Source organism: Aplidium turbinatum, chromosome 10 (genome assembly GCF_918807975.1).
Source record: "Aplidium turbinatum chromosome 10, kaAplTurb1.1, whole genome shotgun sequence".
Classification (NCBI taxonomy): Eukaryota; Metazoa; Chordata; class Ascidiacea; order Aplousobranchia; family Polyclinidae; genus Aplidium; species Aplidium turbinatum.
This window is the reverse complement of record NC_137481.1, coordinates 18,018,114-18,045,154: the sequence shown is the minus strand read 5'-3', so window position 1 is coordinate 18,045,154 and position 27,041 is coordinate 18,018,114. Positions and strand designations below refer to the sequence as shown.

General features: G+C 36.9%; 1 pseudogene across 1 annotated transcript; it reads right to left on the bottom strand.

The window, feature by feature from the left end:
• Positions 1 to 809: 809 nt before the first annotated feature.
• LOC145778700 (alpha-1,6-mannosylglycoprotein 6-beta-N-acetylglucosaminyltransferase A-like) lies at positions 810 to 22,145 on the bottom strand (annotated as a pseudogene). The gene is made up of 16 exons (XR_014290457.1): positions 21,950 to 22,145; positions 20,010 to 20,123; positions 16,513 to 16,592; positions 16,136 to 16,306; positions 15,570 to 15,734; positions 14,705 to 14,877; positions 13,502 to 13,639; positions 13,237 to 13,370; positions 12,887 to 13,015; positions 8,842 to 8,991; positions 7,880 to 8,011; positions 7,488 to 7,545; positions 7,008 to 7,090; positions 6,761 to 6,883; positions 2,248 to 2,438; positions 810 to 1,663 (listed from the first exon to the last, which is right to left on the bottom strand). The product of XR_014290457.1 is annotated as an alpha-1,6-mannosylglycoprotein 6-beta-N-acetylglucosaminyltransferase A-like (transcript).
• Between the last annotated feature and the right edge of the window lie 4,896 nt (positions 22,146 to 27,041).

The following is a 27,041-nucleotide window of genomic DNA, read 5'->3' as shown; positions in this document are numbered from 1 at the left end:
TACCACCCCAGATTCACGATGTTCCCGGACCACTCTGGAAGGCTACTAGAGAGCAGGCAGTCTTTGATTTCATCATCCTCCGTTAGGTGGCTTGAAGATGGTACAGTCATTGATGATGTGGTATGCGTTCTGCTCCTCGGCACCACATTTACAGGAAGACCCCATTCCCAATCGGTGCATGGTTGAGCGGAAAAGCCCGACGCCCATACGGAGACGGTTGAGGCGCACCCATGCCGGTGTTGTGTCAAGCCGATGGGGCGTGTGTCGCCGTCGGAGATGACCCAATGGAGGCTGGTGGTACTTGACTTCCATTCAGAACTCCATTTATGGTCCGCCCAAGTAGCCACAGAGATGTCTTGTTCATCAGCTTCGTTGATCAGAAGTTGAGCGGCTGGCACGAATGGGTGTCATGATTTCAGTCAACGGGGGTGCTCGTTTGGGAGAGCAGAGATGTTGTGGTGGGGAAGATGGTTAGGCTCCAATGGGGAGATTATCCAATGGGATGGGACGCAGGCATCCGGTCACTGTGTGCAGGGCGCTGTTTATGACAGTGAGCACTGCGGCACCAAACAGGTACACAGTACTCTACTGAAGAGTAGACAAGGGATAAGGCTGCTATACGCAAAGTGTCAGCCCTCGCTCCCCAGCTGAAGCCAACCAGGCGCTTGAGTATCAAGTGCTTTTGATAAACAGTTAGTGGTTGGTGCGTATTATGAAGAACGGGCCTAAGTGTAATAAAAGTATTAGGCTACATGTTTTTAAGAAGCACACTCAATATCAGTTGTCAGCAGCTTATGAACAAAGACGGTTATATTGCTTAAATGTATTAACAAAAGAAAAATGATCGCAATATCTGCAACAAAACGCACAACGTAAGACCGTTAAACTTATCACTAGAACAAAAAAAGCTGTTGTCGGCTATTCTCTACAGCGACATGACAGGTCTAAGTGAAAAAAAAGTACAATTTCGCCTCGCAAAGTAGGCTACATAACGAAAAGTTCAAGTAGTAACGAAAAGGCATGATAATTGCTGGTATTTACCGTATGCAATTTATACTTTACATTATCAATCAATAACATGGTATAGTCAATAACTTAGTTCATCACGTTTTTAACCATCTTCCACCACCTACATTTTGCCACACCCCACGGTGAGTGAATTATAGGTATAAAATACGCCTGTCGGAATAAACGCGAAGTAGATCATCCAATAATTCAGTTGTCAGAAGCCATCTTTCACGATATGTCATCAATAAAACATTTTTTATAAACTCCAGGTTAAAGTAACTTAACAAATCTAGTGGGGGGCAAAAGTTTCGTTGAGGAAAATTGTCCGTCACATCCACTTAAAAAAGTCCGTACGTAAGTGTACGTTAACAAGACACTTCATGACATGCTTGAAGGTGGTTTCAGAGATTAGCTTTCTTGCCCCCTAAGTATTCAATTTCCAGGCATAAGGCTCAAAGTGGAAGAGTCAGAGTTCTAAAATTATATCATTCATTCAGAAATGGAGAAGCGTATTGCAATCCTTCATGATGTGACATAGCAATCTTTGCACAAAGCAACTTGTCCTTTCACGGCGTCTCTACATGGACAAACTCTGACGGTATTCGTATATCGACCAGTACAACTAAACAGTTCATGGTTGCCTTGAAGATAACACCTAAAATAAAAAGTAAACTGGCCGAATGATTTTCAAACAAACAGGCAACCCAGACAGTCACTTTATCTGGTCTAGATATGGTCACTGGTCAGATCCGTACCCGATCTGGTAAAGATCTGGACCAGATAAAGTGGCTGTCTGGCAAACCACTACTTGAGCAAATACAACCGAACCAGGCCTGAGGCTGTTAGTGATTAATACGTTTTTCGGGTCGATGGTTACAAAAGTTATACAAAAATTTATTTAATGAATTTGCCAGTTGTACTATGTAATGTCAAGATGCCTTTTTTAATTCTTCGCACTTCTAATAAAACTACTTCACGTTTTGCTACTTCAAATAATCAGGTAGGCCTATAGTTATAGGTTATTAAAATATACTTTATACTAAGTTTACAGTGTGATGCAGGTACCTTGTTCAATATACCACACGAGCTATTGTACAGCAAAGACTGCGCGGATTTCAATCACAACTATAAAGCCACGTGTAGTCTACAGGCTAGTTACCAATAGCGATTGAAGACAAGCAGATTTTAAACTTTTTACGAAAGGATTAGCCTATGCCCAATAACGTCTTGAGATCTTACCTATTTCCATCATACGACGGGTAATCAATTTCTTCAAACTGTCCCACTGGGGTTTCGATGGTGTCACACTTTACGTCTAAAGTGATAAAAGTCGAGCGTTTGTTTATTTGAGGAAAAAACTCTCTTTCACAAATGAGACCCTTGTTCAGACATGCGTCGATGCATGTAAGTGACCCATTTGCCGCAACAATCTGCAAAAAATGGCAATTTCGACTAATGACAATCGTAACTAGCTATGTTAGTTGAAAGTATACTTCAGAGTGTCACCACTGCTGTGGCATAAATCCTATATAAGCCAACATACACGGGTCTGCTACTATTCGGCGACAGCCTTTTTCGGCGAGTTCACTATTCGGCGATTTTTTGAAAATCCAACGACGCCTTCTGTAAATCCAACGATTGAATATTATTCAATATTCAGACATTGAATCAATGTAAATACGAACTGTTAGGCTAATTGGGTTCTTTGAACAAATCGAATGGCTTTTGTAAATGTTTCTCAGGTACAACCTATACCTGGTCAGCAAAAGTTCCCTTTTGTACACGATTTCAACGTCTGGCGACGTTAAAACGATATAATTGCCTTTACATTACATTCAAAAGTTTTGTTGACATCAAAAATTCTTTGACTGTTTTGAGTTAGAGCATCTTTTTGTGAAAAAGGTTGTTTTGATGTAAAATATATTTGAAATATCATATAAAATCAACAAATAGCTTATTTAAAAAATGAATGACATGACGAATGACATAAACATGACGCAAAGAAGGTGGATGACGTAGTCAATTTTATGTGAGCAAACATTTTAATTTAATAGTTCAAACATTTTCGCTAAATTTCATTTTAAATTATTTTTCTTTGTCAGAATGCAAAAGAAACGATATTGTGAAATAAAATACAAAATTCTCTAAATAAACAGAAGGTGTCGTTGGATTTTCAAAAAATCGCCGAATAGGGAACTCGCCGAAAAAGGCTGTCGCCGAATAGGAAACTCGCCGAAACGGGCCATTCCGAACATACACTGTAACTTGGTGCCTGGAAAGTTAGACCTAGTTTGGGGCATATTTGGGACTCTGAATCCAAAAATGCAATCAACTGTTTCCCACCAGCTCTAGTTTTCAAGGATAAAACAATTATCCCAATCAAGGTGAAACAGGTTGTAAAAGTTTTTAGAAAGTTAGAAACTGTATTAATTTGCTGTTATCATTACAACAGATATTTTTTGAGGAGCTCATGAAACCTAAATGTATTATCCGCCGCCACCAGATTACTTGAGCGGCTGGATGCAAAGAAGCTTGAGCAATGGAACGAAGTCATCCAAACCATCGACTTCTCACACTCAAGCCGCAAAACATGGAGCAACATTAACAATTGTTCCGGAGGCTCATTTGCCTTAAAGGCCTACGAAATGAAAATTTCAAACGGGAATTAAGCATTAAAATGCGTAAACTGAACATTCAAGAATACATTTCAAGAAAAATTACCGAAAAACAAAATGTTTTCAATGGCGCTGGCAAGGCCCAAAGTTCAATGTTTCATTTATTTTCTTTTTTTTTTCAAAATAACCAAAAGTGCAAACACTGCTCGAGAATACGTCACAAAAGACAGCAATAACAAAAGCCACGTTACCACATCTGATGTTTTGAGCAAACTGTCTGATGTTTTGATGTACATACATACATAGCCTACAGTCAAATCGCCCGCAGTAACAATTATTGCGAGATCAGCTGATTGCTAGTCTCTAGTGATGCAGACTGTACAGTCGCACGCTTCGCTGCTCAAGCCCAATCTAGTTTTGAAAGCTCTGACAAAAGCACGCGCGCAATGGTGGTGAGACCGCAATGGGGCAAAATTTTATTGAAAATCGTTTTATGGTAGCATGTTAAACAGAAAGAACGTGGAAAATCGCCAAGTCAGGTTTTTCCTTTAGTATCCCTTTAAGCGCTGCGTCAAATCTGCTCGTTGGGCTGCTCTAGGCATAGTTTGTTGCGTGCTCGCGCCTTGCTAAATTTTTGCTTGCGTCATTATCTGCAGGAAAGGAGCCTTCTCAAAAAAAATAACACTTTTTAGATTTCTGCAGTTTAGTGCAATGTTGGATGCCATCCGGATGGTTGCGACTTTGTGCAATAATTTGGTGGTGTAAAAATCTATTTTTAATCCCAAGTCAGAAAACAAAACAAAGCATGAAGAAAATTTGGTGATGATGTCAAGGCTGCTAGAACAGGATAGGGAAACTCAGTTAAACAAGCTGATTGAACGTATCGTAAAGTGTTCTTCAACAGCTTCGAGGGACGCTCCAACAACCTCACTGGGCGCTTAGCAAACTCCCTTTGCCAGTGCCCGTTTCTACAGAAGCCATCGCTTCTCAGCTAGTGCAGGATAGAGCATCTCGCCTTGTCGCAAAGGAAGTGTCTGCCCTGTGGCGAGTAAAAGCACAACTAGATGAAACAATATCCAAAGATTTCACCTCAGAGGAGTTCACCACTACCTTCCGCCTAGTGAACCCACACAAGTCTTCAGGGCCCGATAAGATCTGTCCTGAGTTTGTGATCCATGCTGGCCCTGCCCTCACGTCCTGGCTACGTAGATTCCTTTCTTCCTGCTTGCACTACCTCACAATCTCAAAAATCCGGAGAAGAGCTTTCATCATCATCATCATATTCAGCCTGTGGTAGCCCAGTGCTGAATGAAAGCCTTCACATTTTCTTGCCAATTCAGTCAATCGTGTGTTTTATGCACCAGTGTGTTGTTCCACATTCTTTGTCTATCTCGTCTCTCCATCTCATTTTTGGCTTTCCTTGTTTGTTTGTTTTTCCAGGGTGTCCAAGTTGTTAATTTGTTAGTCCATCTGTTGTCCTGATCTTCTTCTTCATTGTGTGACAGAGCCGTAGCCCAGAGCATCACGCAAGCTGTTGGTCTATCGTTGAACTCGGCTAAGTCCTGTGCAGAGCATTCGAGGAGATGTTGCATTGTTTGCTCCTGCCCACATTTACAACTTGTGCCTCCCAAAGAATATCCCCAATGTCGCATCAACGTTTTACATCTTCCAATACCAGCGGTTGAGGCATCGCCAATACTTCCAGGGTTCACGATTTCCGGGAGGAAGACTTTCTGTGAAAGAAAGCTCCATATTGGGCGGTGTCAGCCCGGCTGCCAGCTCTTCCTACCATAGTTGGACCCACATATTGGCGGCAACTACATCTTGACCCAATGGGACAACTGAAGCAAGGGAACTTTTTCTTGACTTCAATCAACTGTGTGCTGGAGTTTGGCCATATATTGGGTGTCTCAAATCCATGTCCTGACAAGATCTTTCTTTTCTGTTGTCCTGATGTCTAACTATATGACCTGCTCATGACCGTTTTAGTGTTTTGATAGTTATCACAATATCCCATAATTTTGTATGATTTCGAATCCATTCAGTAGTTTTTTTGTCTCGCCATGTTAAGCACACCAAGAAGAGCTTTATTGATTGTGATTCCTAAGCCTCACAAGCCACCAGAGGACCCACGCATCTATCGTCGGTGGTATTAGACAGATCGCTCACGCAGCGAAACGATTTGGTGTCACTGCACAAGAAACTGACATCGCGCACTGCGCTCATCAAACGCTTGGCAGGCTCCAGTTGGGGAACGAGGGCTGACACTTTGCATATAACTGCCCTAGCTCTTATCTATTCCTCAGCAGAGTAGCCTACTGTTTGGTGCCGCAGTGCTCCCTGCCACAACATCGACACTGCCATCAACAGTGCTTTGCGCACAGTGACTGGGTGCTTGCGTCCTACATCATTGGACCATCTTCCCATTCTAGTTGGCATCCAACCTGGTGAGCTTCGTCGCGAAGAAGTCACTCTGTCTCTCGGTCGACGGGCATTGGATCCCAACCATCTTATTCATTTCAAGATCTTTGCTCCCCAAGCGAGCAACCCGTCGACGAAAATCAAGACACCCATTCGTGCCAGTCGCTCAACTTCTGCTCAACGAAGCTGATGGACAAAACATATCTGCGCTTAATTTGGCGGACTATAGATGGAACTCTCAACAAAAGTCAAAGCACTACCAGATCTCCATTCGTTCATCTTCTATGCCTACACAACACATCGTCCCACTGGCCTGATACTACAAAGACAGGCATGGGTGCGCCTCAACCGTCTGCGTACAGGCGTCGGGCTTTTATGGTCAACCATGCACCAATGGGGAATGACCTCTTCCTTTTTTTTAACGTGGTGCTGGGAACAGACCGCAGACCACATCATCAACGACTGTACCATCTTTAAGTCACCTAATGGAGTGACAGGACCGCGCGTCTTGGATGATGAAACCAAAGATTGGATGCTCTATAAAAGCTTTCCAGCCTAGTCCGGAAACATCGTGAATCCGGTGTGGTAACAGGATAGACCCTCGGCCCCAGAGGCTCACACGACAACGATATTGTTATATTGTAGCAATGAATTGCATTTAATGCAGCAGGAAATGCAGAAATTATTGTTACTACTTTTATGACGTTGTTCCAAACCTGTAACGCTGTCAACGGAGGCCATGGCTCGCTTTTGAAGCAAAATTCCTGATTCTCCACGAAGAAAAAGATTCTTTCCAGCATGCCCAAAGCAGTGAATTCGTAAGGTATGTAACCGGCTACCTGAAAAGGTGAAGAAATAATCGTGTTAGTTGTAAGGGTAAGCTAACAATGAGCATTGCACAAATTGAAAATACACCGGTTGTGTGTTAGCCCACGTGGTAATTTTGTAACGTGTATCGCTTACCCGTGGTTCGGAAAGAATTTCATTCACCACATGTCGTACTTCCTCAACGTTGTCCAAATGAACCGTTCTGGAGAGGGGAGGCCCTACAAAAGCAGTACCTCTTAAAAGGTGTGATGGAACACGTGGCGATAGACAGTGATGTATGTGACATCACAATCTCAGTTTAAATATCACAAGAAAAACAAGCAATTAACCACAAGTTAGCTTCGCAAAATTAGATAGAAATAACCTGTTTTAGTGTGATGCTGCGGGTTCTCTGTGGTAGTAGCGGTTTGCAAACCAGCCAACCGTTTGCATCTACATTTGTGAAGTAAACAACGATCATGTTGCCAAAAGCGAAACTCAATCTATTGTAAAACAGTTAATCTAAGAGAGAATAACTTTGATCACGAGTAAGTATTACACTTAATTTTCAAACATTTTTCACATAGCACTAAAAGTTTCCACGTCTCAACAATTTTGAGAAAAAGTAATACTTGCCGACAAAGTCTTGAGCGTAAGAGTTCTGTGACGTAAGTCTTCTGCTAGTTGGCTTCGTCTGAAAAGGGAGACTTCATATCAGACATTACAATGTGCCTTTGTAAAGAGCAGTCACTAAGTTCTATGGCATATCAGCAACGTGTCGTCCACATAAATTTTGCTTCATCAAAGTTACAATACTTTGTGAAAATCTAGTTTGTTTAGGAGCGATCTACCTGGCGTCAGCGCAAGAGCGAACTCTCTTTTGAACAGCGAGCATTGCGTTTCGCCTTACCTTACCGGTGTAGCCTCCACGCTAGCCATCAAGACTTTTTCAAAAACATATGTTTCTTGGCAGTCGAGTGTACCAAGAATTGACAGGTTTATTAATGATAAACAGAAAGTAACCGTACACGGAAAAAAGTCTTCGCATCTTGTTCCATTGGAGAGCTGTTTTCAAACACAGGATTGAGAAAAACTGCTCCGCTTGCCATTGCTTCTAATGGTGCGGGGCCCTCATAAGGAAATCCCAAGCCAACAAATATCTGAAATATATGTTTGTTTGAATGGGGGTATAGGTCGTGTGTCACCACACCCGTCCAACACTTGACTGACGCCTTATACGGACCTGGTCTCGGCAAGGGCGGATTAGCCCACCGGAAATTTCCAGGTGGCCGGTTGAATTTTGGATGTGTGCTAGTCGGGCAATCACAGTATTTTACTATACACTGAGAAAAACTTAAAATGCACTACACATATAGGGTTAATTTGGACAAGCAAGATATTAGTCTAACCTTCGCAGGCCCAGTGAAATTAAAAAGCATTTTCGCATGGAAAATATTTTTCTAATAATGGCCCTACAGAGACACTTTATCTGGTCCAGGTCTTCACCAGATCGAGTACGGATTTGACCAGATCTGGGCAAGATAAAGTGGCTGTTTGGAGAATTAACATCCAGCGTGGAGTCCACCAAGAACTTGTACTTTCTCAAGGTCTTTTTAATTTATATTAGGAAACGATTTTTCAACGCATTGGTGAAATATAAATGGGATAAAAGTTGGCGGTTTAAACATAAAATGTTACGGTGTGCTGATGATACTGCAGAATGTTAGCTGAATTGCAGAAAAATCTTCACAAAGGTTGGACAATGTTAATTCAGTTGATAAAGAATTTAACATGAAAATTAATGCTAACAAGGCCGAATTGTTATTGATAATAATATCAAAATCACAAGACACTCCAAATTATAATTGATAATAAAAATACACAAATTTGAAACTTTTCTAATTGTGTTTTTTTTTTTTTGTACCGGTACTGTAACCTAACATTATTTAAATTATGGTCGATAGAAAAAAATAAGAGTTACAAAACACACCTTTGCAGACCGAAGCAGGTCATGGTATTTGTTCGCTGCCAAAACACCGTGGTTGACAATGTAATCTGGTATTTTGGAAGCATTGACGATGTTGACAGTCGCATGCAAAGGAATGAGATCTTGTATTGCATTTAAATAATCTTTTTTGCCCTGCACAAAATAAAGCAACTTTGCTTTCAAGCGTGTTCTAAAATGAATTCACGTAGGCTACATGTTATTATTTGCATCAGACAAGAATGCCCATATTAAAAAAATAACACATTATTCACAAAAAATGTGCTAGTGAAGATGTAGCTCGAACAACCCAGAAAGAGATTGGGAAAAGTTAGAACATTGATGTTTTGTGTTTATCCTTTGCGAACGGTTTATTACTACTGACCGCGGTGATAAAATTTCTTAAAAGCCATCATGTTAAAAACACTTTATCAAGTGGAAACTTCATGCTGTCAATGTCGGTGACCAGGGCTGCGTCAGTAGTTCAAAGTCTCTACAAATATGTGAAACCACCAGCTGATTGAGCTTTAATAGAAGCTTTCTCAGTAGCCTACAATGATAAAAATTCTCACAATCAATCAATACAGTTATTCTTGCGCCTAGTAGAATAACGTGATCTGCGGCGGTCTCAAGCGCAAGAAGAAGAACCCTGCCTCAGTCTCCACCTACAGCATAGTAGCTACAGAAACAATTTACTTGAAACTATTTACTAGTATGATCAGTTAAAAAAATAATAAAAGATTCTGAACTAAAACTACGTACAGTATGAAAGAGCTCGTCGAAACCCACCGATCACGAATATCATACTATTGTTCGTTCTATTGGTGAGTATAGCATATGTCTATTGTCTATGATGCAACAGAGCATTACAGCACAGATTGGCTACCCAGTAGGGTGGGTCGAAATTTGGACTTTTTCTCCGATTTCATTGCTACAAACTTTTTTTCTTGCGAATAGTCATAAAACGACATTCCTGAAAATTTGAGCTTGATCGGACATCCTCTTCATTTCTAAAAATCGCGATTTATAAAGGTACCTGAAGCGATTTTTTCGAGGCTTAAAAATGCATTGTTTTTAATAGGGAGTAGTTTTCACGAGATTTGAAAACGTCATAACTTACTTAATTCTTATTGTAAAAAGATGATTTATACGTCAACAGATTCAATATAATTAGGAGAATCCAATTCATTGTGTACTGACTCCGAAAAATGATGACGTCATCAATGACGTCATTAAACAGTAATTTGAAAATAGCGATAAAACTGATAATCCTACATGCTTCATCTCTAAGTTATTTGATAATGAATTGATGTACTTTCCAAACATAAACATCATGCTGGTACTTGATGACGTAATTGATGACGTCATCCAATTTATTAAGATGAAACTGTTAAGATAGCATCAAGAACAGGTGGCAAGATTTTTGTTTGCGAAGAACACTACAGTGTTGTTCAGAAACCTGGAAATCAGTATTTAACTGTTGTCAGTCCAATATCAGGAACAGCTGAAGATATTACAACTGCTCTCATGGACTGTATCAAAAAATATAATATGGTGCATTGTGTCAAAGTAGTTGGGTGTGATTACGTGAATGTAAACACTGGATTTAAATCAGGTGTGATAACTGGACTGGAACAACGCCTTCCGCCCTTCGTGTGAGTTGGTTTATAGGTCATCGTGGTGAGTTGGTTTATAGGCTATGCATGTTGCACAGTCGCAGCCAATGAGTTACCCCTTCGACACGTCTTCGCTACATTAGATGGACCTACCAGTGGTGACAGACCATTTAAAGGGCCAATAGGGAAGCTTCTAAGTAGAGTTGAATTTGAAGAAGTCAACCCTTTATTTGTGCCTGTGAATATGGGGCCAGGAAATCGTTTGCTACCGGAGCACATAGTAAAAGATCTATCGACTGATCAAAGGTATCTGTACGAGATTACCAATGCCATTAGGAATGGTTATATTTCATCTAAACTAATGTACGAAAAGATTGGTCCGTTAAATCATTCGTGGTGGCCAACTTTCGCTTCACGTTGCTACAAACTATACATCAGTGATCATAAATTGCCAAGTGACATTGCAGAAAACTAGAAAATAATTGTTGCGCATATAGTCATTCAATATGCCTCATGTTGGTTCAATATAAAATGTGAACCATTGTACAAAAATAGACCAAAGCATATCCTTAAATCATTGCAGTGCTGTTCACTTTTGCCTGATAAAATTCGAGACATTGCGTTGAAATATGTTAAAAAGAATGCCTATTTTGCACACCCGGAAAGGCAGTGTGGAACAAATCTTTAAAGAGCAATATTGTTATTTAAAATCAAGCGAATCATAACTAATTGATAACGATCCATTATCAGAAACACGCAATATTTTCCAGAAGTTATCATAGTGAAATGTAATTTAATAATGTATATGACGTCATCAATCACCAGTATGATGTTTATGTTTAGAAAGTACATCAATTCATTATCAAATAACTTAGAGATGAAGCATGTAGGATTATCAGTTTTGTCGTTATTTGCAAATTACTGTTTAATGACGTCATTGCTGACGTCATCATTTTTCGGAGTCAGTACACAATGAATTGGATTCTCCTAATTATATTGAATCTGTTGACGCATAAATCATCTTTTTACAATAAGAATTAAGTAAGTTATGACGTTTTCAAATCTCGTGAAAACAACTTCCTATTAAAAACAATGCATTTTCTAGCCTCGAAAAAATCGCTTCAGGTACCTTTATAAATCGCGATGTTTAGAAATGAAGAGGATGTCCGATCAAGCTCAAATTTTCAGGAATGTCGTTTTATGACTATTCGCAAGAAAAAAAGTTTGTAGCAATGAAATCGGAGAAAAAGTCCAAATTTCGACCCACCCTACTACCCAGTCATCTTTGCCCCCATGCACACCAACCACACAGCTTTAAATTTGCTTGGCCACTTTCGAAAACAAAGTGCGAACATCACCATTATAATTAATAACGCGTCTTAATGGTTGATATTAAATCGTTTTAAAAATACGTTCTCAGTTTTTACCAAAGAAATGATCATTATCATTATTCAGCCTGTGGTAGTCCACTGCTGAGCGAAGGCCCTCCTCTTTTCTTGCCTATCGTCGATCTCGTGTTTGTATGTACCAGTTTTTATTCCATATTCTTTGTCAATCTCGTTTCTCCGTCTCAGTTTTGGCTTTCCTCGCTTGCGTTTTTTCCAGAGTGTCCAAGTTGTTGATTTGTTAGCCCATTTGTTGTCCTGATGTCTTTCTATATGACCTGCCCTTGACTATAGTTATCACAATATCTCGTATTTTGTTTGATTTCGAATCCTTTCAACAGTTTTTTGTTTTAGTACAGTAGCAACCGTTTTGGTGCAGTTGCAACCTTTTTGGTGCAGTAGCTAACAATATTTGAACTTTAGGCTAAATGCCATAAACAAAAAATGACGTCAATACAAGGCAAATCCACGCGAAAAGTAAATTTTAAGGTGGGGGAGTTGTTGGATAAAAATTAAAAAAAATAATTATGCCAGAGGTCTTAGAGTATACTGTTGTATCCTAAAATCAAGACTAAAGTTGACATTAAACTTAACTCCCCTCCTATCCCACTGATAAAAAGCTTGTAAACTAATCGAACGATAGTTTTTGAAGTTTTCTTGATCTTTTTTATGTAAAAGTGTGATGATAGAATTTTGCCAGCGGGGTGGAATTTGATTTTTTTTAATGTATTCGGTGAACAGGCGGGCAAAAAGTGGTGAAATTGTTTCTTCTGCATCTTTCATAATATTAAAGGTGATGTTGTCTTCGCAGGGTGCTTCATCTGATTAATTGTATGTTTAAATTCTGGAACATTCACTTCTATAATGTTTGTAAAACTTTAATTTTCGTCGTGGTATATACCGGTCACCCTTAGTTGTTGACTGCTAGGATAGAGGTTTTAATAAAACGCTCTTGCTCTTTCTATTGTTCTTTATTATAGAAAATTATAAAAGAAAATAAATTATAGGCTATACAAAATTATCAGTTTTTAAGGTATTTTATAATTATACTTTCTTTCCAAAAATTTTCATCTTTTCCATAAACAACAGCTAGGTGTTGTTTCACAACTACTTTTGTGATTTCAGATTCATCCATTTTGTCAATTACAAATCCAATAAAGCTGTTATCTGGAGTATGAGCTGCAAATTGAAAGAAAAATGATTGTTAAAATACAGAGCAAGAGTTCCTGTGTCCGCAAGACAGAACTCATTGCTTAAATCACCGTCCATCCTCACTATTCGGGAAACCTACACTTAGATAGCTTACTGTTTGCTTATAAATGCATGTCGGGTGGAGTCGTAGATGCACATTTCGAAACGAAATATTTCATCAGCACATGTAGAATTGGTTTAAAACTTACGAAACATTGTGTAGAACTGCTTAGTGTTAAGTTCCCATCTCCCCCAGGTTCCGGCTAATTTCCTTCGTATTGCATAACGAACATTATTGTAAGCCGGCTCGGTGCCAAAGCTATCCACAACACGCAGCATGCACCTGTATAAAATGGACGGATCACAATTTTTCATATTAGGTTTTTTTTTAAAAAAACAAAAAAACTGTAGAAAAATAAGTTTCGACATTTTAACTATTAAATTTTTGCATTTTAGATGTATCGGTTAATTTACTTTATCAAGTGAAGTTTGCTAGCTGATAGACTTCTCAGAATTTTCATTCCTCGAATGTCGGTATAGATTAGATCAAATGGCCTGTTTCGGACCGGACAATTGAAACTTGTCATGGAATTAAAAAAGCTTTGAAGTTCCCTGTAACACAATCACAGTATCGTAAACATATTCACCAAGGCTACATTGCCTGGCTTATAATTCACTTGTCGAGGCTAGGTAGGTAGTCAGCATCAAATTAAAGAACTTCGTTATGACCGTACACTCGTACAGCAATAAATCATTTAAACGCAGATGTAAATCAAAGGTGAAGCACATGTAATTTATTTATTAAACATAAAAATTTAATTGAACAATAAATACTATTAATACAGTTGGATAGCTGAGTTGGTTAGCGCGTGACTTCTGGGACGAAGAAGCTTCAAGATCAAGCGGCGGTTCGACTCTCGGGGTGTGCGCTTGAGCAACGCACGTTAAGGACTGCTGTCCAATCAGCGGCATCTAATGGATGGAATAATTCCTCGGCAACAAGACTTAGACAATCGCAAACTTCACTCTGTCAATCTCAGTGACTGGCCCTGCGTCAGATGCCTCTACAAGTATTTATGCAAAACTGCCAGGATTAAGCTCTGCAAGAAGCTTTCCCAGTCCGAGGATAAAGATTCAATCAATCCATCAATACTGTACTACAAAAAGTGCTCAATGCCAAGCAAAAAAGCCAAACAAAGCGTATTACATCAAATGCAGTTACTAGTCTCTAAAAACCTTTACGACTGTTTCCATCCTGTTGAGATCACTAAAAGGTGCTTATTCAAATAGGATAAGGACGATTTAACGAAATTGTAACTTCTTTTAATGTAAACATACCATTAAGTAACCTAATAAACTTTGCGAGATCAATTGTCACTATTTAGACAAACGAGTTGAAAGCTTATACTTGATAAAGTAATGCAACAAATAGCTTAAATGTTCTTGTAATTAATCACCAATTGAAGAAAATTCTACTATCTGCAGTGGAATTTAGCCTATGTTTTCTTTTAATTGTTAATTTATGGTTACTTCTGTTGATACATTCAATACGCACATAATCAAAATTCAACAAAAATTTGTTGGAGCCCATACGGAAAGTATCAGTAGGCTACAACCAAACACTAATTACAATTTACAAACATAAGTAATGTACAAAAAATATCTCAAAATACCTACTGTCGTAAATCCACAGTTGAAACAGTTAAAGTAATTTCATGGCCAAGAACGTAGAGAGATGCAATTATATCTGACCACTGAACTAGTTCTCCCAATGGACCTCCTTTAAACGCCATATCAGCAATCTTCCAATGATTATTATCATCCGCTAGCAAACTGAGGTGCAAAAGAATCTTAAGAATAAACAATTAAATGTTATTAATTTCATGTCCCAACAACTTAGGAGTGAGTTGAGTTAGAAAGGCCGACTTAGAAAAATAAAGCCCAGTTATAGAGACGTTTGATGGGCAAAAAATATACTTTAGCAATGAAATTCTGAGAAGAAAGCATTTTTTGAACAAAATTCCTTAAAAATGAAACCCAATGTAACACAAGTGGTTTCACATCTCATTAGCGTGATAACACACTTTGAAAATGTCATTAACGAAGGGAAACCAGGAAGGTTTCCTGGCGGAAACACGACTTTGCGATGACGACTCTTTTAGTGTATTTGTTTTGGGTGTAAGATTTATTCAGCTAAATTATTTATCATTTTAAAATATAATCTTTGATTTTTTTCATCTAAAAGATCCTCGTGAAAAATTCAGTTTAGATTATTTTCTGCGCTCGTCACATACTACTACTAGGTCTATATTACAATTACAACAACGTAAAAATTACTGAAAGATTGAAATAAATCCTACACTTCCACGACAGTTCACGAGGCTGTTTGAGCAACTACAAACGTTGTGCACAAGTGAACTAAAAAAGAAACTGAACAAACCAAACGGAAAAAGACCTTTTTACACAAAATTATGTAACACTCCCCAAAACAACAATGACTGGAATAGATAAATAGGCCTACAAAGTAGGCCACAGCACTTACTCTTTTTTTGTGAAAAGTTTTGTTGTAATAGGGCTCTTCTGTGAGTGCTTTGCTGGCATTAACCCACTTCTTTTTCATAAGTTCAATTCTTTGTTGGATCCATTTGAAATAGATGCCATGTTTGAACTTTTTGTATAAAGGCTCAAAATCATCTTGAATGCTTATCTGGTGAAAAGAAATGTAAAACTAGGTGTAAGAACAAACCCCAGACCAAATAATCAGCAATTGTTTCATCTTACACACACCAAGAATGGCCGAAGCTGAAGTTGGTTCTACTATTCCTTCAGACTTGAACTGCAGCAATCCACCAACTGCTAATGGCATTCAAAATAACCGGGTTAAAATAGTTAAATGTTCTATTTGATGCATTGTTTATCTTGTTCTACTTGAGATGTCATTGAAGAAAAAAACAAACAAAAACACCAACAGTTCAGAGAAATTAAACTACACAGCTAAGTAGGCTACAATCTCACGAATATAATTCAACACAAACTGAAAATCAGCTCTTTAATCGACATATTTGCACACTTCAAGTATAGCAGTTAGTACAAAACCATGTACAGTACATTGTGGGAGACGTGCTTGTTTCTCAAGAAGTCGCTATCAGAGTAATTATGATAAACCACAGGTGGACACCAACGCTCAATTTCACTCAAATATCTAACAATAGAACATTGTGATCCATCAACACCCCAATCAGCATAGCAAGATTCTGCCCTCCATCTCTTTTCCATCCACTATTTTGAAAAAAAAAACAATAAAGAAATCAACCGTTGCCACTTGCTACACAACACAGGAATTTAAACTTAACAAGACTGCAGTAAAAATTATAAAGACAAAACTTGTGGGCAATACTAAGTCTTTTCATTCTATTCTTAATTGGAAAGTATAATACTTTTAAAAACGCAAAGTTGTCAAAAGTTGATGTTTCTGGTTATGATACCTTTATCTTTGACGTACATGCTGGATACCCTTCAAATGACGGAATGGTGCACTCAAACTTTGTCACAACTGGCTTTAAATCTAAAAAGAGGCTGTTATTTTTCACACAAACGTCACTGCATTGACTAAATATTAGTATTACATCTGATCAACTATTTTCTGGCTACTATATTGGCATATTATCATATATTATTATTATTAATATTATACTATATTATCTTTGTAAACGAAAGAACTGCATGAGTGCATGATCAAGCTATGGTGGTTTAACTGTCATGGACATGGCGTGCACTTGAGCAACACAAATAAAATAGGCTGACAGCTGTCTATCCAATGGTATCAAGTGGGATATTGAGCAATATAGGTAACAACATTTAAGCGACTTTACTCTATTCTCGCTGATCTGCGTCAGTGGTTTAAACAAAGTAATCTAAACTGCCAGATTCAATCTTACAGTGTTCCAATCTTACAGTGAAACATCTTACAGTGTTCCGCGAAACACCGGAAAAAAATCACTGTTTTAGAATACTGTAGAAGTACTTGATGTGCGTCTTCAAACATCTGTTTGGCTTACTCGTATAGCATGAAAAAAATTTAAAACGAATACAAATCACTGACTTCCTTCAATCTGCCCCGATTGCTCCGTTGGTTAGCGCGTGACTTCTGGAACGAAGAAATTTCAGCATCAAGCGGCGCTTGTTCGACTCTCGGGGTGTGCACTTGAGCAACGCACGTTAATGACTGCTCTCCTCTCCATTCAGCGGCATCTAATGGATGGAATAATTCTCCGGCAACAATACTTCAACAATCGGAAACTTCACTCTGTCAATCTCGGTGACCTGGCCTGCGTCAGTGATTCAAAGCTTCTACATTCTACAAGTACAGTATGCGAAAGTCACAAAGTGCCAAGATTAAGCTCTGTAAGAAGCTTTCCCAGTCCGAGGATAAAGATTCGATAAATCAAACCAAGTTTAAATGAAAAATGTTAGGTTTGAAACCACACATCCACTAAGCAGCAGTACTAAATTAACTTTACGTAATACAAATTATCGCTGCACCAATGAGATACTTCGGCTAGTACTTTATGCATCTCAATGAGAGTCTGTCAGAATATAATAACATTTCTTTAATAACTACGGTAACTCTGAATGATTATAAGGTAATTCTTCAAAGTTTTATGTTATTTTACGAAAAAGGTAATTGTTTTCGCATCTCTTATTTACCATTCTCAATAAGTTTTTTTAATTAACATTTCACTTGCCTTTGAGCTCAATTTCAGAAACTTATAGGCTATTGCCTTTTATTGGCTGTGAGGATGCACATTGCACACTGCCAATTTGCCATGGTGTGCGAAGTGTCAGTGAAGCAACAACAACTCGCAGCAGGGTTGGAAAAAATCATGATTTTTTTAATAAAATCAAAAAAATCGGATTTTTTTGATTTAAATCGGATTTTTTTGATTTAAATCAGATTTTTTTTATATAAAAAAGCGTCAAGTCTACTTGGGGGAAGAGATCATTTTAGTAAGATAGCAGAATTATTTTTAACGCCTTGATTGATTGAAAGGCTTTGCTTTGCAAGTGTTTAATCATTTTCATCATCATATTGTAGGCTAGCCTGTCTATTGCACATATTTTTAAGTAGGTGTGATATGTTGCTTTATACTAAATCATAATGTGCATATCGTCGCTAATAAGCTGAACTATCGTAACTCCAAAAATACAGTTTTGAGAAAATTGAATTTTAAAGTTTACGCTGTGTTTGCTGTACATTGTTTGATCTTTCTAAAAGTTTTCTAACGAAAAAACATAAAAACTAAACATTGCTTTTCATGGAGCTTTGTTGTAGAAAAAAAAGATAATTCTTTTTTGCAAAAATTGAACGTTAGAAAAATGAATATGGACATAAGATAGTTTAACAAAAAAAAAATTTGACGAAATGTAGTTACAATAATACAGCAAAATTGTTGTAGCCTATGCGAAATAGAAAGAAATATAACTAAGCCTTAACCATCACATGCAAAAACCGATTGAAAGAAAAATTAACTAAAAGGAAAGGGAGTGTTAACGTGAAACGTGTAAAATAACTTTCAGAGCAGAGTATCGTAAGTCCCATTTTATTAATTTTTTTTTGCAAAACTATCGTAACTCCCGTTTGCGGTAGTTCATCGTTCTGTATCATCAAAACTAAAGTAGATACAGTTACGATGCTTTAACAAAATAAACTGTAGTCTATAAAAATACCAAATCAATCAAAAATGCAATTTTGAAAAATTTGGACTTACGATAGTTCAGCTTATTAACGACGATATCGAGATTGAGGTACGTCTCAGACTGTCATCTCACTACACTAAGATCTTTCCTTACGTTTGAGCACACATCACTTTGCTTTTTTGCTCAACTGATGCATAGCCTACAACCAGACTTTTTGCAAAGAAAGTTTAACTGTGTAATATAATTATGTTACCGACGTACCATACCAAAACAATAAAAGTTCAGATGACACAAAATTGCAGTTTATTTTGCATTGAGAAGTTTGTACATAAATACAAGCTCGCCAGCTTTTGCAGTGCCCAATCGATTTCGAACTTCTGATTGAACCAGACCAAAAGCGGAAAAAACTCGCTCAAAAACTATGTTTAGTGAACAACACTGTTTGTGAACTGCCAAGTAAACTAAGTTGCCTTTCAAAACATGCATAGCCTTAAGTATTTAAATATAACTTTTGTATTACAGAGAAGCAGTGAAACGTTTGTTGATGTATTTATTTTTATTTTAGCAAATAAAAAATCATTTGATTTTTTTGATTTTTATTGTTTGATTTAAATCAACCAACCCTGACTCGCAGGCCTATGTTTTGCATTCATCAGATGAACGTTACGGCTGTTGGTAGAGGTAGCCTTATGAAATGTGCAATAGAGAATAGAGGGTGCTGTACCCTACCAATTGTGTGCTTTCCTGTAGTAAAAGACCTATCAGAGCGATCTCCGCTAGTGAGATTTTTTTCTTTTAGATACAGACGCAAAAGTGTAATAATTCTGATGCAAAGTACTCGGCTACTCGCTAAACAGAAGTTCTACAATATTTTGTTTTACCAATCATTCAAAACCAACGTAAGTTTCGCTTCTCTTTCGTGTGACATCAAGTAGGCTTATGCACTTTCTCTGCATGTTATTGATTCAATTTAAGACATGTTTCAAGCTTTGTCTTATTATGATTAAAGACTACATTAGGAAAGATCCAGTACACGCAGGTTTTAGCAAAAAGTATTCAAATCTTAAAATAGCATCTGTTTTGTATCTTTGCATGAGAACTGTTATGATTTTACTTTTCTAATAAAATCTCATTAGTAGATTATGGATATCATGCTGATGGGCTCATACAAACAGAAAGCATGCTATTGATAGCATATGAGAATACAGCAGAGTAACATTAATTATTTATAATTTAGAGAAACGCATTTAAAGTAAATTTATTGTTATTCAATTTAAAATCCTACCCAATTTAGTTTTATTTGGTTGAATTTTGCTTTCAAGGGTTCTGGTTTTGGGGGCTAAAGTCTGCATCCTTTTGTTCATCAAGTGAAGCATATGTGCTTGGCGCTGTTTCACATCTGCAGTTAAAGAAACCAATGAAAATATATAAGTCATTATCTACCAACACGTAGGCTACAATTTAATTAAAAACATGATAAAACACTAATAAAACCTTATCTCATAAACCCATAGCCAATTGAATATCTTAAAACAAGTAGCTTACACACACTTTCAAACTAACTCTTTTAATCAGAAGAGATACCAAATGTAGCTTTCCAGATTCCTGAAACCATTTATCAGTTTTTATTTTTTGCAACCTTATCTTCTAAAACAGTTACAAAAATCAGTTCTTGCAACATCAAAGCTCCATTTTAGTGTCTGAGTTTTAATTTGCAGGGAAAAATAAAACAGTTTTGTAGTTTTTCCATACTCAGTTGTAATTATTTCAAGTGCATAAGTTTTGCAGGTAGTTTTATACTATCGACAGTATACTATTATGATGAACAAAGCTTTGTCTGCAATAAAGTTGTAAGCTGGTTTCCGAATAATTTTCCTTAACTGTTGATTTATGTTTTGTTATGTTTTAATATATTCTTAAATAACTAGTTTTTGTAGTGGATGGACACTAGAACTGCTTTTGTTATACATTTTTTTTTTGGTTAAATTTTCTTGTATTTTGATTTAGGTGCCATACTGCCATAGCAATGCATATTTTTGTAACACAGTTTCAAATGCACAAAACAAAACTGCTTATTGTTTTGTTGTTCTTGAGTGACTTACTTTAAATGCTGTATAAAAGCATTCACAGTAATCTCAGAGAAACTCTTGAAAATTGAAGTTCTTGATATTTTTAGTTACCGTATATTAACCAAAGATATTTCTGCATTTGATATTTTGATAAAATTTTTGTTGCTCAAGAGGTTTGGTATGTATCAGTAATCAGTATGTAGCAGGTATCAACAGTTAATTTTGTTGTACTTTTGTGAGATTTGTACTATGAGGGTGGCTTATAATAAACAACTGTATAATTAAACAGGCTATTAAGCACTAAATTTTTCTACATTTGTATGTATTTACTGATGCACTGCAATGCCAGTGAACAAAAAAACTTAATGATTAAGATCTGATTGTGAAGAAAGGGGCGTTCTTCCCGGCTATCAGCACAAGGCTGAGCACTCACTAGTACAGCGAGCAGTTGCGATTCGCTAACTATAACGGTATAGCTTCCACGCTAGCCATTCAGACCATCCAATCAACAATATGTTTCTCGGCAGCCGCTGTCAATTCTTGCTACAAATCGGCTGCCGAGAAACAGATTAAGATCTGATATTGATATCCAGCTTGCTTTAAAGTAGAAATTAACTCCATATAGAAATTAATTCTTCAAATTACAATTGAATAAATTATTGCAAATAATTTAAGTACGGTAGCACAAATTTTTAACTTTAGATACTTCTACAGTTCAATTCAAACTAACTTGTACTGGCTAATTAAATCTTTGTTCATCTCCTTTAATCTTTGTTCATCCAAAGCAACTTTTACTGATTAGCAAATTTAGCTAACACACATTTGCAATTAACTGATGCATTTTGACTAAGATTATCCACTCCATTATCTCAGTGGTTAAGCGTTCAACTCAAGACCAAGTGGCACTGGTTCGGCTATCAAGGTATTTGCTTGAGCAATGCATTTCAGGACTGCTCTCCATTCAGCAGCACTTAGTCCTAGTGGATGGAATTGTTCCCCAGCATTCCAGCAACAACAATCGGAAGCTTCACTATCAATCTTGGTAACTGGCCCTGCATCAGTGGTTCAAAGCCTCTACAAGTATACGAAACTATCAGGAATCACCTATCAGAGGCTTTGTTAGATGGGGATAAAAATTCAAAACCAATTAACTTACCTTGCAACTCAATATTCAACATACACAATGTTACAATACACAACACTAAAACGACTGCAAGAAGCATTTGTGGTCTTGAAGCAGGCAAACCAATTTTTCCTGTCCAGCATATGACTCGTTCCTGGTCCTGCATCATTTCTACTGCAGTATTGGGTATTTGCAGGAAAATAAGTTAACATACAGAATACAGATTGGCAATTACTACTGCATCAATCAATAAACAAAATTTGTCAGAGACAAAGATATAGCCTATTCAAAAAATGCCCACTACCGTATTAAAACTGCCAGTTCAGTAGGTTGGTTGATTTTAGCACAGAAATAAATTCCTCGAAGCAACAATCAATCCATCGAGTTATTTTTCCGTCCAGAATCATCAACAAACTTATTGATCATAGGTTATGCAAAACTAAATAACTGATTGATATTGATTTATGTTACACTTGTAAGCAATAGTAAATTGTTGCATCTCTTTTATGTAAAAGTTTGAAGACTGTGGATATTTATAAATTTAAAGTTTGTTTCATAGAATTCCTGTATTTCACTTTTACATGATGAAGCAGCATTTAAATATCTTTGTTCTTGATTGCAACAGGTACCTTATAGCACATTTAGCTTAATTTCCCAAGTTAAAATTGCACGGACGATTCTGCAAAATTGTTCGCTTTTTTCCCATTTTTGCATTTAGGCTAAATATTTTGCATTTTTCAAACAAGAAAATTTACCTAAGTCTAAGTGAAAGCCTTGGAATAGCAAAGAAATTGAACTACAGTAGAATTCGCCTATAACGGCTTCGTTTATAACGTCAATTCGCCTATTACGTCACATTTCGCTTGGTCCCGGCAGAATTCCTATCTTATACGTACATTGTAGTTCGGCTACAACAGCATCGCCTATAACGTCAATTCGCATGTAACAGCACCCTTTATTGGTTCCCAGACGTCTTTTGTTCGTTTATAACGTCACTTAAAGCCATCACCTTCACCACGAACGGTCAGTGTTTTAATCCAGTTAGCGCTGCTGCTTGCAAAATGTTTTCACTTTATTTTGCTACGTCGTTCGCAGCAGGGACTTTAATTACCTGAATCAACTTTTTTCCGCGTGAAAAACTATCACGTGTAAAAAGCAGCTCTACAGCTGACCTTTAAACAACTCAAAGCAACAGTTGTACGTGCAGTAGCCTACTGTATAAACTAGAAGCCGCAGTTACCTACAGTTGTCGAAAGAGATCTCTGAAGCAAAATTAACAGGTTTTTAAACAATTTCTTTATTTACTGTATTTTCTGCGTGACTTTTGTCAGTTTGGTGGTACACAGTAAACCTGACTGGGTTATACACCTCTTTCTTTAATTAAAAGACAGTTTTGGAATAGTTTGTGGTAGTTCGTTTATAACGTCAATTCGGCTATAACGTCAGTTTTTGCAATCCCCTAGAGGTGCCGTTATAGGCGAATTCTACTGTACTTCACTTAATCTTCACAAATTCACACAACATTCTACCATTTCAGCCTTTCCTGTTAAAGTTCTATCATTTTGCTAATCTAGTTTACTTACGTTTCTCAGAACTCCACCAATACACGATTAGAAAACAGTGTGCTGCAAAACATCTAACAAATTTCAACAGTGTAGGCTATGGCCTACCTATGAGAACTGGATTGTCTTTTATTTTTTTAGTAAAAAAGTTGGGGCAGTGTAATGGTGAACGGATTGCTGTTTTTGCGCACCGAAAATAATCTTTCTGACTGACTTTCCTAAACAAGACTTTCCTTTCCTAAATCAAGATTCAGAAATCAAATTAAAGGATAAGGTGTTGCAACCGTGCCATATTTTAAACATGTAGCTCTGTTTCGGTATCAAGCACATTACAGTATAATGTAATGGTTTGTCCTTTCTACTTTTCTAGACCTCTGCTTTGTTTGGCGTATATTGTTTTTGTTGTGATGATTAGAAACAAAAACAAACTAAACTGGGTTCGCGTTTGCATCTGTGCTGAATTCAAGCTCTAAGCTCATCCAAAAGCTAAACAAATTCGTTGCAGTATTGCCAGAGACTAAAAATTCAATTTCTATATACTGTAACTGCCTTACCTAGAAAATCCTCAATCGGAACTTCACTAGCATTTTTTTACCCAAATCGTCAATAATAATACTTTTTTTGTCATTTTTTACATTTTTTGGTTCCAAATTGATGTGTTTACTTTATCTTTCTTTACATTTTTGGGCCAGAAATGTAAAACAAAGCTGAATATCAATAACAAAACCTAAACATTGTGTATAATTCTACCTTGCTATTGTTGCAACAGACAAAATAAAAGTTTTCTCTCTCTCTCTCATTGTATGTTTTATTGTATTATGTCACTTTTGTGTTTTGTTTTTTGATAAATAAACGATTGATTGATTGAATAGAATAAAATCCTGTAAACTTAAAAGTAATCTCTAAAAAGGTAGCCTAATCTTGTTAAACCATTAGCAGATAAATCAAGCAACAACACGGCATTAGCATAACAAAAAGGTTGAAATTCAAACGCTTTCGGCAGGAAAACCAAAACCGTTTGCAATTTCTATTATAATTATTTTTTAAATTATACTAAATGTCGTGTCGTTGCTTGGTTTTATCCGCTTTTCTCCGAAAGAAATTTTCACGTTTATTAGAGGCTTTCTTTTGCCAAATCTTACAAAACAGGTTTCTAGTAACCTACGTTTTTCAGTTTTCATTCCATTTTTTTTTGGGACCTCAAAAATTTCCCAATTTTGGTCTTCAACAATCTTAAAGGTATCCTAAATTCGGAACAAATTTGTACATCTGGCAACACTACTAAATTTTTAGTTGCAGAGGACAATACGCATTACATTATTATTTTTCCATCAGGCATGACCATAGAATTAACAAGAAAGGTTGATTGAATCATTATTCTCGGACTGGAAAAGCTTGTTTGAAAGCTTAACCGTACCTGTTACTGGCGTAGACCCTATGGTCTCACCCTCTGCTAATTCAGCAATTTCACATAGAAGCAGTGCTGCTAGAAACCTGAGATTTCTTGACTTTTACTTTTTTTTCTTGCCCCAACTTTTAATCCCGATTATGTTGGTATCGGATAATTGTGAAGTTGACAATGAACCTTTTGTCACAGCCAGTTATGAAATGCAAGAAATTTGCTGATATTCAATAGCTTGATTGACAGTTTACTATTAGCGTGCGTTTTCATTTTGTGTATGTCATTTACAGGGTTGGGACTATCGATTACGAATCGATATTCGATAGCGTTATTCTTTACTTTGTCACTATCGCATCCGTGTTTTCTTTTCTTTTTCAAATAAGTATCGATTAGCTGCTAGTCTTCACTTTTTCGTGCGTTGAATCCGTTATTCGATATTCGGCACTTTTCTGTAAAGTTTACAAATAAACAACGTAAAATATTAACCGAATTCCACAATTTTATTAGGCAGACTTTGAAATTCTATTGAAAGAAGGAGCAAATTTTTTTTGCGGGAAACCCTGGTTGATCGCATTCAACTCGAACCCTGCGTTCTTTGGTTTAGGCCAGGTCCAGGCGTTCATGCAGTTTGTTAGAAAGGGTCGTAATTGTTAAAGCATGCCGATGCTGTAGGATCGAAAAGATTGAGGTTAAGAGTTGCAGCTAAGACTAAGGTCAAGTTTTTTTTGGTTTTAAGAGTTACTGGTAGCGTTTTAGATTAGCCATACTAACCGAGTTAGAAAATGGTAATGCTTGCTTCAGCAGTTAGGCACATTACATTGTGGTAGGCTAATATCTATTTTACTTAACTTATAAAAATGTTGTAATATTTATTTTACGTGTAAGGATAATTTATATTTGAATTATAAAACGGTGTTTGTTTATGATTTGAATTTAATATTAAGTCTGTCTGACTGTCTGATGAAATTTCTATCTATCTAATTTATATAGTTTGGCTATCTGACTCCATGAACTAATTTCCATACAATTATTATTCGAATTATAATTTTAAGTTATCAGAAGGTGTTCATATAATATTGTAGGTCTATAACACAAATTGAATTTAAACATTAGCCTACAGAATAGTGAAATTGCAGAACAGGGAAACGTTATTACGAATTATTACATTTTTAACTAAACAATCAATTTAATGTTTTCTGAGAGCTGAACTGGTCTAACTGAGCTGTCGTCAAATTGAGCTGGTTTGATGTGAGCTCCCGTCAAAGGACGAACAAACCATTTTATTTTGTGTTCCCTTTTTCTTATTTACTTCGGGAGCAGTTTACATGGAAAGTTACAGAAACACTAGGAAATAAATTTAAGTTAAACTAGTTCACTTTAGTAAAAGGAAGGAAAACTTACATGATGAAATAATGGATCGCTACAACATGACTGCATTTAAAACTGTGTTTGTGACTCTTCTCAGAAGGATTATTATTGCATGACTGCATTTAAAACTATGTTTTGTTACTCCTAGTCATTTGAGTGGGAAGTATTTTTCACTTCTTTGAATTTTTTTTCAATTTATTACTGCCTTGAGCATTCAGAAAGAGTGGTGGAATATATCGATTACTACATTCTTTATTCTTTACTTTTTTTTCTAGTATCGAAATCGGTTAATTCTTTACTTTTTTTGGCACTATCGAATATCGGAATATTCTTTACTTTTCCACTATCGACTCCCATGCCTGGTCATTTATAACGCGACGGCGCTAAAATTCCATTCTGTACTCAGGCAGCAAAATCTGTCATATTTACATTAATTCAACGTCGATTTTGCTGTCTGGGTAGGGAGTCGGTCTCTGAGGCGATGTCAGTCATTCTTTGCTGGCAGACAATAATTAGGAAGGTAATTTGTTATTTGCGTAAATTGCTTTGTAGTGCAAAAAGTGCATGGAATACTGTTTGCACAGAAACGGAAAAACAAAATTGATGAAATTCTGTGTTCAATGCAAGAAGACTTTCAAAATAAAATGTGAACTGAGAAATTTGACCAAGAAATGGCGAAAATAGGTCAAAAACCGAGTCTTTATCACCTTTTCTAACCTAAAATGCACAATCACGAATATATTTTTCGAAATAAATTGATTGAAGTGATAGATAAGGCTTTTGACCAACCGCA